The sequence below is a fragment of the Suricata suricatta genome, chromosome 15 (assembly GCF_006229205.1).
Source record: "Suricata suricatta isolate VVHF042 chromosome 15, meerkat_22Aug2017_6uvM2_HiC, whole genome shotgun sequence".
Classification (NCBI taxonomy): domain Eukaryota; kingdom Metazoa; phylum Chordata; class Mammalia; order Carnivora; family Herpestidae; genus Suricata; species Suricata suricatta.
In genome coordinates, this window is record NC_043714.1 from 5598802 (window position 1) to 5611454 (window position 12653).

Here is a 12653-nt window from a genome sequence, read left to right on the forward strand (position 1 = left end):
CTAGAAAAATGACTGAAAAATACTAAGCATGTGTATTAGGGTTTTCCAAAGAAACAGAACCGACAGGGGGAGGAGGGAGGGGGAGAAGTTTTAAAGAATGGGCTCAGGCAATCATGGAATCTAAGTCTAAAATCTGCAGGACTGGTCAGCAAGCTGGAAACCAGGGAGGAATTGATGCTGCAGCTTGAGTCCCAAGGCAGAATTTCCACTTACTCAGGAACCTTGGTCTTTCCACCTAAGGCCCTCAACTGCTTGGATGAGGCCCACCCACGTTATGAAAGGCATTCTGTTATACACAAAATCAACTGATTTAAATGTTAGTTTATCCAAAAAGGACCTTCATTATAACATCTAAGCTGATGTTTGGCCAAAATTGGGTGTCATAACCTAGCTAAGTTAACATAAAATTCACCACCACCACATGATATAGTTGGGATTCGCTGAGCATAGGATTTGCCAGAGGGCTCGGAATTTCTGACTTTACTACTCTTAATTCAACCTCCCCCTGCTCCCTTTCTCCAAGTTCTCTTAACTGAGCGCCTGCTCCATGCAAATATACCCCAATAAATCTGTCCTCCAAATTCTCCTCTCCACTCCTTATCTCTACTGAGACTGTCTTCACAAGCTTCACACCTGCTGGGAGCTTCTTCAATCATTCCAGTTGATGCTCCAGCGTCCCCTGAGCATCAAGGCCAGGGGCATGCTGGGTCCTTCCTGTCCCCAGTCCCATTCCAGTGATACCTCTCCAACCACAGGTGAAAGGCCTCACTCCTTTTTGGTTTTTGTCATTGATCTATACCACCCTCTGGTTCTACCCAGCTGGAGACACACGGCTCAGAATCCCCTCTCCATCCCAACCCCATCCTTCACCCTGGGTGCTTTGAGTGTACATGATGCCAGCCACCCAACAGGTTGGTTCTCAGTACCCTCATCTCCTACTTCCATGCCCTTTTTTCACCATGTCCATGAAGGTGCCTGACAACTCACCACTTAGGATTGTTCCCCTTTCAAGGCTGTAAATTGTCACATACCTCCCTCCAACCGGATGGACTTCACCTGCAGTCTTACTCCTCCATTATTTCCACTGTACCTGCTTTATTAATCATTACAACCTCCAGCTATGAATCCCTGCCCACCTTTGCCTCCTTCTTAGCCCAGCAACGTCCATATCCCAACCCTTCTTCTAGAATGCATCCTACTCCCTCCCTCCTAGGCCTTTCCTTACCACTTTTCAGTAAAATCACCGCTGCCTGCCTGCCTTTACTGATCTCTAGATCAGCGACCACAGTGACAGCCTCTCGCCTCAGTGGGACCCAAAATGCTGACAGGGCTCTTCTACTGTCCCTATTTACAGAGTAACAGACCCAAAGGCTTTCCTCTGGGCCCATCACCCACTTGCAAAGGTTCCTTGTTGAGATATTGTTTTCTAAGTGTTGTTTTTATCATATTTAAAAGTTTGATTTATCTGGTCATCACTGTTTATCTTTTCTTGAGACATAGCGTGTCCAGCAGAAACAAGCTATATTCTTCTTAAGTCAGTCTCAGTTCTGTATGAGAGAGGAAGACCATCTGTCAAGCTCAGGATCAACAAGTTTCATTGTAACGCATTACCATTGGATGCATTACCATGGAGGCTTGGGCATCTGGCACTGTCTCTGGTTGGTGACTCCACAGGCGAAAAATGAAGTTTTCTGCAGAAAATGGGGGGGGGGGGGGGGGGGGGGGGGGATAGTAGGTAAAATGTTTTGCAAAGTTCCATGCAGATAAATACAAAGAGCTGAGCCCTTGAAAGCTATTATTCGACTGTTCTTGCCTCTCATTGTCCTCTCTGTGGCATCTGAAGAAAGAACCTTGCAAACTCTGATAAACTCACAAAAGATGGAAAAGTTCATAGTACCTCAGGGTCACCTAAGTATTTGAAGACAAGTCGCCTAAGGACTGTTGTAACTAGAGCAATCCAAAGAAAACGGGTATCTGCTGGGAGAAAGCATTCTCTCCTTTGCCTCAGGGGCATTGAAAATATCCAGTTAATCTATTTTAAGGGAGTTCTTTCTCACTGGATTTCTCAGCCCCAAATGCCATTCGCGTTGTGCACAAAGCTGCACCACATGAGCTTCTCCTGCAGAACCTGGTCTGGATCACCCGGCGAAAGAACCAAGTGGCTCTCGGAGATCTTGGAAGGGAGGGGAGTTATTTTACACAGGTGGGGTCAAGGAGATCATTCTCCAGAGGGCGAGCCCAGAGCATCAGCAGAAGGAGTAATTCATAGCCTGTTACTTCCGAATTCTTCATCACCTCATGCGACAAGCAGGGTGGGAAGAACCCTGAAGAGGGAGCCTTGGATCAGGGACAGGCATTTCCTTATCAGTCCTTTCGGCCATCTTGTAACAGATTTTTCCCTTTCACTTCCACATGCTGGCCCTTCCTTTCCACTCTTTCTGTTGAAATGGGTGCAAAACTTACAGTCCGTCCCGAATCAAGAAGATACTCAGAGGACATATAATCCTCTTGTGTTAGGTTAGGCAAGGATTAGACTCCAGCCTTCATGTTTCACTCATAAGTCAGTCCTAGTTGCCTGGGTATTTTATATGAGTGAAACCTAATTGTCAGTCTTTTCTAAATATTCTCCAGGTCGTTTTTTTCCCAGGAGAGCAAGTTTGTGGTTGAAAGGATTGTTTCTAAGACAGACTTCACAGGCTGATACCACTTGCAGAACTGTCTTGGACAAATATTTTTACCAGTAAACATCCATCGATCCATTTGATACGTTTTGTCCCTCCCTAAATGAAAGGCCTAATGTCACGTCTTAATGATCTTTTAGCTCCATGACCTCCGTAATAGCAATTGCCCTGTTTTGTTTGTAACCATTCCAAGGGCTGGAGACAGTGTCTAGGAGTCAGACCCCAGTTTATTTTTTGGAAAGAGTAGGTGAAATTGAATCTCCTTTAATAATTGATATAGCAGCAAACTATTTTCTTGAACCGTGGTACCTATAGCCTATAATATCTAGTAATTTTTAAAAACTCACCTAATTGTTTATCTGTCCTGGAGTCAGTAGCACCATAGTCTCTAATTTACTTACCATGTCTCTTTCTAGCAAGGGAGTAAAGCTCTCTGGCATTATCAGGAAAAAAAAAATGAGAAAAAATCGGTTTTCCCCATATATAGCCCAGAGGCTGACAGAAAAGTGTAGTTAGAAGGTTTCCAGAGATGCCTCTCATCCTCTGCTGCATTTGGATAGTTGGCCTGGAGTGGAAAGGCCAGAAAAGGGAGCTCTGGTGTTAAGAAGGAAACCAACCAGTTTTCCTTCTATATTTAGAGTTACCCGAGGGTCTGGGTTTCTGGTAGACAACTAGTTTAGGGGAACCACCATGAAGAGCCCCAGACCCCGTTAGTCCCTTCCAGGGACATTGGTTCTCTGAGTCCTCACAGGGCTCCCCGAGGGCGCTCAGATCTCCAGGAGCTGTCTCCACATAAAGGGCATGGCTTCTGGGGGTTTCGTTTTGGTTGTCTCCTAGGAGGACATTTTCATTTTGGTGCCTTGAATCACCATATAAATGACAATTGGTGCCAGGACCTCAGGAAGTCTGGTCTGACAGGGCCACAACTAAGGCCTCAGATGTTTATTTTAAGCCTTCTTTTCTGTTTATTTTTGTTGGTGGTGGTGTTTGTTTTTTTTTAATTCTTATTCTCCTCTTGAGTTTGGTTGTTATATACCCAATTGGCAGCTCATAAGGGCTCCTCCAGGGTCTCTTCAAGACCAACAGCCAAGTTTTGCATTTTCTCTGAATAGATAAGGCTGATTGAGTGACAAATTGTCCTTAAAAATCATCTCAGCCTTAGGGTATCAGGGGGGATAGCCATATATTTAATGAGAGCCTCCCTCGCCTCCCCAGGAAGGCCATTGGGTTCTCATTTTGTGTTTGTAAAATAGTGGCTAATTTAGCATAATTTAAGGGCTAACTCTCAGGTTTCCTTTTTTTTAATCTGTCTCATTAAGACTCTGATTTAACAAAAGCATTGTATCTTCCCCAGTCGACTAAAAAAAATATGTAATATTCTGAAAAGCCTTTATATATTTATCCGATCAGAAAATATACCTAAATCTCCTTTTATCCATCTTAAACCTTGTAATGCAGATTTTTTTCTTCTGGTGTCCCAGCTTCTTGTAAGGGAAACATGCCAGTTACATTATGGGAGGGCCTGGATAAGGCGGGTAGCTGGGGGCAGAATTGTTTATATATAGACTGAGGACCTGCGGAGGAAGACTTCCCTTCCTCCTTCTCTAGGTCTATTTTGGATACAGGTAAGGAGCCCTTAGTTGTTTCCCCTCCAGACTGCTGGATTTTAGAAAGGGTTGCCATTAAATTAGGATCCCCCTTACATTGCTTACATATATCTCGATTTTTTTCTTAAGGCCCAAAAACAATGAACAGAGGGGAATTCTCCCCATTTCCCTTTACATTTGCAAAGTAAGTCCAATTGCAGGCTCGCATTGTCATTGATATTTCCTTCTGGAGACCAGGTTCCTTCTCTCAATTGTACTAGGGCCAAGCCTTTGGACAAAAGAAAACGAAACATAATGCATTCCACAAAGGAGTATCGGCCTCGGTTGGGGAATTACCCATCTCTAGGAAAAAGGAAGAAAGTTGTCCCTTATCTCAATTTCCCATAGCTGGCCAGGAGAAACTTCTGGCCCTGCGTTTTGGCTGGCTATGAATTGGCGACCAAAAGCCCCGTCAGTGCCGCGAGGTGCTGGGAGTAGTCATTCTTACCCAGGTGTGATCCTACCTCCGAGAGCTGATCTGGTCTTTCCTGGTTTTTCTTACCCCTCCTTTCCCACCTGCAGGACCTTGGGAGTACTGACTGTGACCAAGGGAGACTTTCCTGGTTGTCATAGGACGCACTAACTTTATTTTGGCCCAACAGTAAATTACATATTGATCATTGGTCATTGAGGGAGAGGGTTAAATGGCCAAAGTCAAGGTCTATTTCCTTGCCTTTTTCAACAATGCCCACATAAATATGTCTCAGCCATATAGATATCCATTTTTGGCATACAGTGGGCCAAGTCTACTAAAATGGTCCCCATGTATCTTAGTGTAAGGTTTAATAGATGGAGGCAGAGATGAGAGGAAAGAAAGAGACCAAGTTATGGAGCCAAGAAAGGCTTTATTGGGATCTGCGATTCCCAGGCGAGGTTCCGTGACTCCGGGAGTGGGGAGTCAAGGAAGTCACACCTGGTAGGGAGGGGCGAGGTAATTTATGGGTGAAAGACTTCCGGTCCAGTCCAGGGAGGGCAGACCACCAAATAAGGGCACTTTAGGGACGTGGCGGGATGGGATAGGTTGCCTCCTCTGTCGGGGTGATGGGAAGCTGGGGCTTCATGATTGGCTGTTTTCAAACTGGCGCGGAACATTCCAGGTCTGCAGGTGAGGGGGTGGGGGTCGTCGGTGCACGGTGTTTTTCTCCAACCCACGGCAAAATGGCCACCAGTCACCATGCCAAGGTGACTCCCAAGGTGATTCTTACACTTAGTAGAAGCCCTTCATCTATCATTTATCCCTCACACGGCAGAGGCATCCATTCCGGTAGTAAACAAGAACAGCACAAATGTGGAGGATTGGGAGGCTGGCCTCAAGGGCATTGCCATCACTTTCCCAGCCTTTGGATCAAAGGAGGACGTTTGATCTTAACGCTGTGTACTTTCAAAATCCATTTACTTTAATCTTAGTCCGTCCTGACCACACATAAAATTTCTTTTTAAAGTTTTTGTTTCCCGAATCTTCTACAACTTTTCTTTGCATTTAGATTTTGTCCCAAGCCATTTCTCCCCAAATAACCAGTTTTGTTTAGAACAAAATTACTTTCTTTTACCTTCAACAAAAATATATTTCCATTTCTTATATCTTTTTTTATCTCCTACTTTTCTAAATACAGAGTTGCTTTTCTTATTTTTTATCAGTTTTAACTACATTTAGCAGGAATTTAACTCTTAGAAACCTTAGTCTCCAGTGAAAACTACGTAGATACCAATTGTGAATTCTATGTTACATCAGAATTTTTTTTAGATGGCAAACTTATGAATGCATTAAGCACAAAGCGTGTCTCCCACAGATCCAAATATCCTTAGTTTATTATTATTTTTTTTTGCAACAAGTCAAAAGCACAGACCTATGTCTAGTTATTAGGACTTTAGCTTCTTATCTCATTAGATTTCCAATGAATTCAATCTCAGTTTATCATACAAGCAAAACTTTAAAGATATAGGTAACCAAAGTTTTGAAAGCTATCTTAACAATTACCCATTAAAACTAGGAGACAAAGTTAACCATTACTTTAAGTCATCCTTTGGTTAACAAATTGGAACAAAGATAACGAACTTATCAGACCTTCAGCAAATCTAGGTAGAATAAAAGTGTTTTTTTTTTTAATGTTGATAAACTTTGTCCTTCTCAAACCAACAGACTTAAATTAGCTTAAACACTGAATGTGTTTTCTTTGGGTCCACGTAAGACAGTTTGTTCCCCATGGTTAATTGTTACCTGGAACATTGGTGGGGGAATCTGAAGTCGGTGGTCTTCGCTCTTCAGACATCTAGGGCAGGAGGGGGAGCTGATGGTGCCTGAGGCCTTGAGGAGCCAGTTATGCATGCCCCCCCCCAAGTGGTGCAGAAAAGCAAGGGTGGGGAGGACAGAGAGGCGAGGTGCCAGCAGAAAGCAGAGAGAGAGAATTCCCAGTATTTTTACATCAATTTTTTAAAAAAGTTTTTTAAATATGTATTTATTTTTTGAGAGAGAGAGACAGAGTGTGAGCGGGGGAGGGGCAGAGCAAGAGGGAGACGCAGAATCTGAAGCGGGCTCCAGGCTCTGAGCTGTCAGACAGAGCCCGATGCAGGGCTTAAACTCACAGACCAGGGAGATCATGACCTGAGCCAAAGTCAGATGCCTAACCGACTGAGCCACCCAGAAGCCCCTGTTACATCATTTTTTAATCTTGAAGAACATTATTCTAAAACAAAAATATTGTTAATAAAATTATAGGTCTATTCCAAGATTTCTTAATATCCGTTGTAACATTCCATTCAGAAGGCAAGAAGCTACCAAGTTTTTCTCTAAGGAAGGGTGCAAATGGAATGCAATACTGCATTAGTGCACTGTCTGCATACAGACAGGAAGGACAAGGAAAATATTCTTCAATCCCCACCCCCACCCCCATAACTTCTGCTGAAGACCTGCTCCCCTGACATCCCAGAAACTGTCTTGCCGAGATCTGTCTCTATAATCTAGAAGCAGTGAACCTTCTCCCATTAGCGTAATGAATGTGACACTGCCTATTTCCACCCTACGGGATAGCGAAAGGACAAACCCTCAGCATCACACATCAATTAGAGAAATCATGCATATAATTATTTTTCTGCCAAGATCCTCCAATTTAATATTTCTTAAATAGCTAAAATATAATCAAGGTCACGAGACACAAACATACACCATTCACTATTGTTCGTGTTCACAGCAACAGCACCATGGACAGTCAAGGGCACAGTTAAGAGTGAGACGTAAACACAACAGGACATTTACACAATGACAGAGAATTCTGCTTTTGGCAGTAGACAGGAAATGATTGGCTAAAGAAGTAAGTTACGGACGGATAGGCATAATGTAGAATCTAAGTATCATAATCATAAGATATTTAAAGGCGTCATAGTTATACATATCCTAAAAGTCTATTTTACATTTGTAGCTTCTTATACAAAGGCTAAAACAAAAATCTGCCAAAAAACCAACTCAAGTTATTCTTTCTTTTTTCTCAATTAACCATTTTCCTCCAAGATTGGTTGACGTTTTACTCCAGTCTAGCTTAATGGCAGAGAAAAAGTCTTTCAGTTGCAAGATACTGGAATTTCCCCAAAACAAAAGGAGTTTAGGCAGCTCCTTGGGAATATTCGGTAAAGTCTGTGTTCTGAGGTAGACTAACCAGAGGTGGTTGGCTCTAATTAGCATAGTCATTGACCCAGGAAATGAACCTGAGGCAAGTCCCCATACCCAGTCACACGGCGGCGACTCCAACCCACCGCCCAGCGCCAGCGCCTTGGAGTTGCAGCTTCGTTCCTCGTCCTGTGTGGAACGACTCGGAAACTCCGGGAGGTGACCAGGCTCCCCTTCTGCCTCTCAGGAGGAGGTCTGCCCAAATGCACCCAGGTTCTTACCAGACAGGCAGCTCTCCCGGAGCTGGTTCCTGGGCCTCACGGTTCCGTTAGCGCGCATGGGGTCCTCGCATGGGGTCCTCGCATGGGGTCCTCGCCTCGGCACGTCGTGGGGAGGGCTAGTCTCCCGCGCGGATCAAGCGGTCCCCTGGCACCAGGTGAGCCGCCTCTCCGGAGCCCTGGGGTTCGTATCCCCGCTGGCGAAGGAGGTGGAAACACAACCATTTCTGAATTCCAGATTCGACCCCAAATAAAATAGGGAATCCCACAGGATTATCACAGAGTCGTGACATCGAGGCTTTTCATTCCAGGAAGCAACTTAATTCCTGCGGGCACTGCTCAGTTGTGTTCATACCTGAAGAAATCAGCCACGTGGCGCAGTGTTGTATATATTTTCCACTTTTTGTCTCCCATATATGGTAATACACAAACATGCAGTCTGATTAAGTGGGCTCATGCTACAAGGTCATGAGGGATGTTGTCATGTAGGTCCATAGCCAAGTTACCCTGAGTTTTTTTCTCTCCTTAGGGAGGGGATGTACCACACTACTATCCAAGGTAAGTTCAATATTAACTACTTATTCTTTGATAAACATGTGCTATTTTCAAAACTCCAGTCATTCACACGTCCAGGCTAATAGCTGAAATCTACCCATCAGGAGATTTTACCTTCATCCTGGGAGGAACTACTATAATGATCAATTTTGCTCATACAGGTAAGCTGATCTTAAAGTTTGGTGAGGTAATCCAAATACACACGCTTCCAATTATGTTCATTTCATTATGCTTAAATGTGGAAGAGGCTAACCTCTACCCGGGTGGAATTCTTTCTATGGGGATGAACATCAGGGTTCCCACTGACAGGTGTGACCAGGTAGCTGGCATCCCCATGTTCTGTGGAGAGGAAGGGGATGATGAGGAGACGCACCACCCATACCCCCCACCCTGAGGAGGCATTGAAGGGGAAAGGGGGAGGGACAGAAAAGGATTGTGACGGTGTGGACCATGACTATGAGGACAGGGAGGTATAAACCATCTCCTGCTCTGGATTGAACTGGCCTCCACACCAGCCTTTGCTCACTTACTCTGTTTTGTGGACTAAGGGGATGGGACCAGTTTAGCACTTGGGGTGAGGATAAAATGGATGGAGAGATTCACAGAGATAGTGATGTCATGTGTATGGCCAGATATGGATGCAAACAGCTAGAAGTCTCTGGAAATAAAAGGGAACAAGTAAGAACCAGGAGAAAACCCTCACCACAACCTAGGACCTTCACAGACACTCTTCAGGATGGGACCAAACTTGCTACAGTCATAGAAGATAAAGACTCAATTATTCTGTTAAGAAATTAAAGAGAAAATTGACTCCCAAGACCTGCAGAGTTCAGTGATAGAAACACCAAGGTACACATGAAGCACAAGTTTTTAGGAAAGGGTAATAAGGGTAATAATTAAAAGTTGATAACCAAAGTTGAGAATAAAATCAATAAGTCTAAATGTATTTTCAGATGTGTGAATGGGAAATAAGATTGAATTTTCTCTAAAGCAATAATACTATGCCAAAACTCACTGCAGTAACAAAATTCTTCTATGTTATCGCTTTATTAAAGTGTAATGTATATCCCTGAGGAACTCTGCAGTGGCATTATGGCTAATGTCGCCATTTAGCTCTCATTTTCATTTGGCATTAATGACGATAGCTAGGAGATATATAATTCATAACTCAAAAATATTATGATTAGTCATTCTGGATAGTTTTATTAATGTGTCAAGACACTATGTGCAAATAAGAAATTGACTTTTTGTCTTATTTCCTCTGAAAATAGAATCACTGAAAGCACAGGACTTTGCCACGGAAAGGATGATTTAAATAATGGGCAGTCCACGGATGTCTTTCTAAAGTGGGAGGCTGAGAGTATGAAAGCACACCAGAGAGAGAGAGAGAGAGAGAGAGAGAGAGAGAGAATTAGAAACAAAACCGTTAGTTTTTCAGAGAGCAACATGAAGGACTGAGTAACTAGACAAATGTCCATTTCCGTGTCCCTGCACCATCCCTTGGAGCCCTTCCCCTGGCATTTAGATGCTGACAAACCTTCCTTTGGAAACATCTTTGAAATGAGAACGGGACAAGGGATTGGAGGATGTGATCTCAAGTTTCAAATGTAAGAAGACGACTATACAATTTTTCCCATTTGCTGTTGAGCACTTTTCCACATTGTTTCCAGAGATCCCTAGTTTCTCTGGCTCCGTGTCCATCCCCATTGAAGGCAAACCTGGGCAGGACCCCTCCTTGCTTAAAGCAGTCCTGCAAGTCGCTGTTTCCTGATGTTCCGCTTCCTCAATGGGGCAAACAAGACTTTCAATGAGGGAAGAGGGGCTCCCAGATGATGTCAGCTCTCAGGAGCATCTACTAGCGACCACCTGATCCACCGTGGGACATATGCATTGGCGGGGCACATAGGTGATGATTTGACTTCCGCTCCTCCTCACTTGCTGAGATCTCTCAGCGGGCCTGTCAGCCTAAGCCCTAAGCTTCAAGTGGTAAAAATGGTGTCCTCACGCTAGACAAGCTTTTTTCTTTATTGAAGTATAATTGACACATGATAGTATATTAATTTCATGTGTCCAACGCAGTGCTTCAAGCTTTGTACGCATTGTGATCACCTCAATAAGGGTCGTTACTATACAAAATTAATACAGTATTGTTGACTCCGAACAGGCTTTTTGTGTAAGAGGATTTATACAGCTCTCACGTGATTTCTGTAACTCTTAGAAAAAAAAAAAAAAAGCTTAGAGCTGGATATCATCTATAAGGTGAGATTAATGAATCTATTTACTGTTCCTTTAATGAACATAAACATTTTAGATGCCCTTCCTCTCCCTTGCCCTTTTTAAAGGAATCACTGTATGTAATTGGAATAACGTAGTCTTGACATTTAAAAGCAAGGCTGAAAGCATCAAAATGGCAGGCCTAGCACCAACCAGTCCTGGACCCCTGCCTTCCTTCACATCATGAGTTCTTGAGCAAGTTTCTTAACTTTACTAAGCTTCAGTTCTTGGGTACGAAATGAAAGCAAATGTAGTACTGACCTAATAAAATTGTTGAAAAGATCAAATAATAGAATCTGCGTAAACTTCTGACGCTTTGGTAAGCGTATTCCTCTACAAGAATGCAAGTAGGCAATTAACACCTGGTCGCCATTAGCTGACGTTCTCTTGTACACATTTCAATAAAGGTTTAAATTTTTACCACTAAACAGTAAATCCATAAAAATGTAATCCTCGGTAGACTCACTAGAACGGCACACGTTTAAGAAGAGAAATGTGGCCGTGGCAAGTTTAGGGAGGAATTAAACAAGCCAGGATTCATACGCTGCGGGTGGAAGCGTACAGTGCCGCGTCCATTCTGAAGAACAATTTGGCTCCGGTTCTGAACTCAAACGTAAACACACTGTACTGCCCGGCAGTTCCAATTCTGTTTGTGCCCTAGAGCTGTGGTTCTCAAAGTGCCCGTGGGCAGATGTGGGGATCCCTAAAGACACGTTCAAGCGGTCCTCCGGGTCAAAACGGTTATCGTAATCATTTTAAGACATGGATTTGCCTTTTTCACTGCGGTGACCCTTGCACTGAAGCAATGGTGAGGTAAAGACAGGGGCCAGCCTGGGCGGCCCAATCGGTTAAGCATCCGACTTCAGCTCAGGTCATGATCTCATAGTTCATGGGTTCGAGCCCTGTGTTCGGCTCGGGGCTCTGGGCTCACAGCTCGGAGCCTGGAGCCTGCTTCGGACTCTGTGTCTCCTTCTCTCTCTGCCCCACCCCTGCTCATGCTCTGTCTCTCTGTGTCTCAAAAATAAATAAGACACTTAAAAAAAAAAGACAGGGGCTTAGCCCAAGTCAAGGCAACAGCACCTAGTGGTACCCACTGTGTTCATCACCACCAAGTGCTTGCCGCTAGCACAGAACGAGTCAGGTTCACATAGCATTTCACCTCGTTGATGAAGGGGTAACCGCTGTTGATTTGTCTACCTCTCAGTCTTTCGGTGAATGTCTTCCTAATTGTCTGTGCGGCTGACTGGGAAGTATAAGCCACTTGTGCTATGTGCGATGGTTTCACTGAAGAAATTCTCTTAAAAACCAACTAGCTGGGTTGTTTTTTTTTTTTTTCAGGAAACACCAATTTTACTTGAAAGCATTGTTGGCATCGTTTTGAAAATCACCCAGTGAGCCTGTCATTTAAAAATAAAAGTCACTGACAATATATTTTACAAATAATCAAATTTGAGCTTCCAAGCAAAAATTAGAGCTGTAGAAATTTTGCTTCTGCTGCCATGAGCCCTACAACTCCCTAATCTTTGAAGACTTTCTAATGAGATCAGGAGGGATATAAATTAATTTTTTGGTATTGTTAAGGAAATGTGTCAATATATGAAAGATCTGCATCATTCAG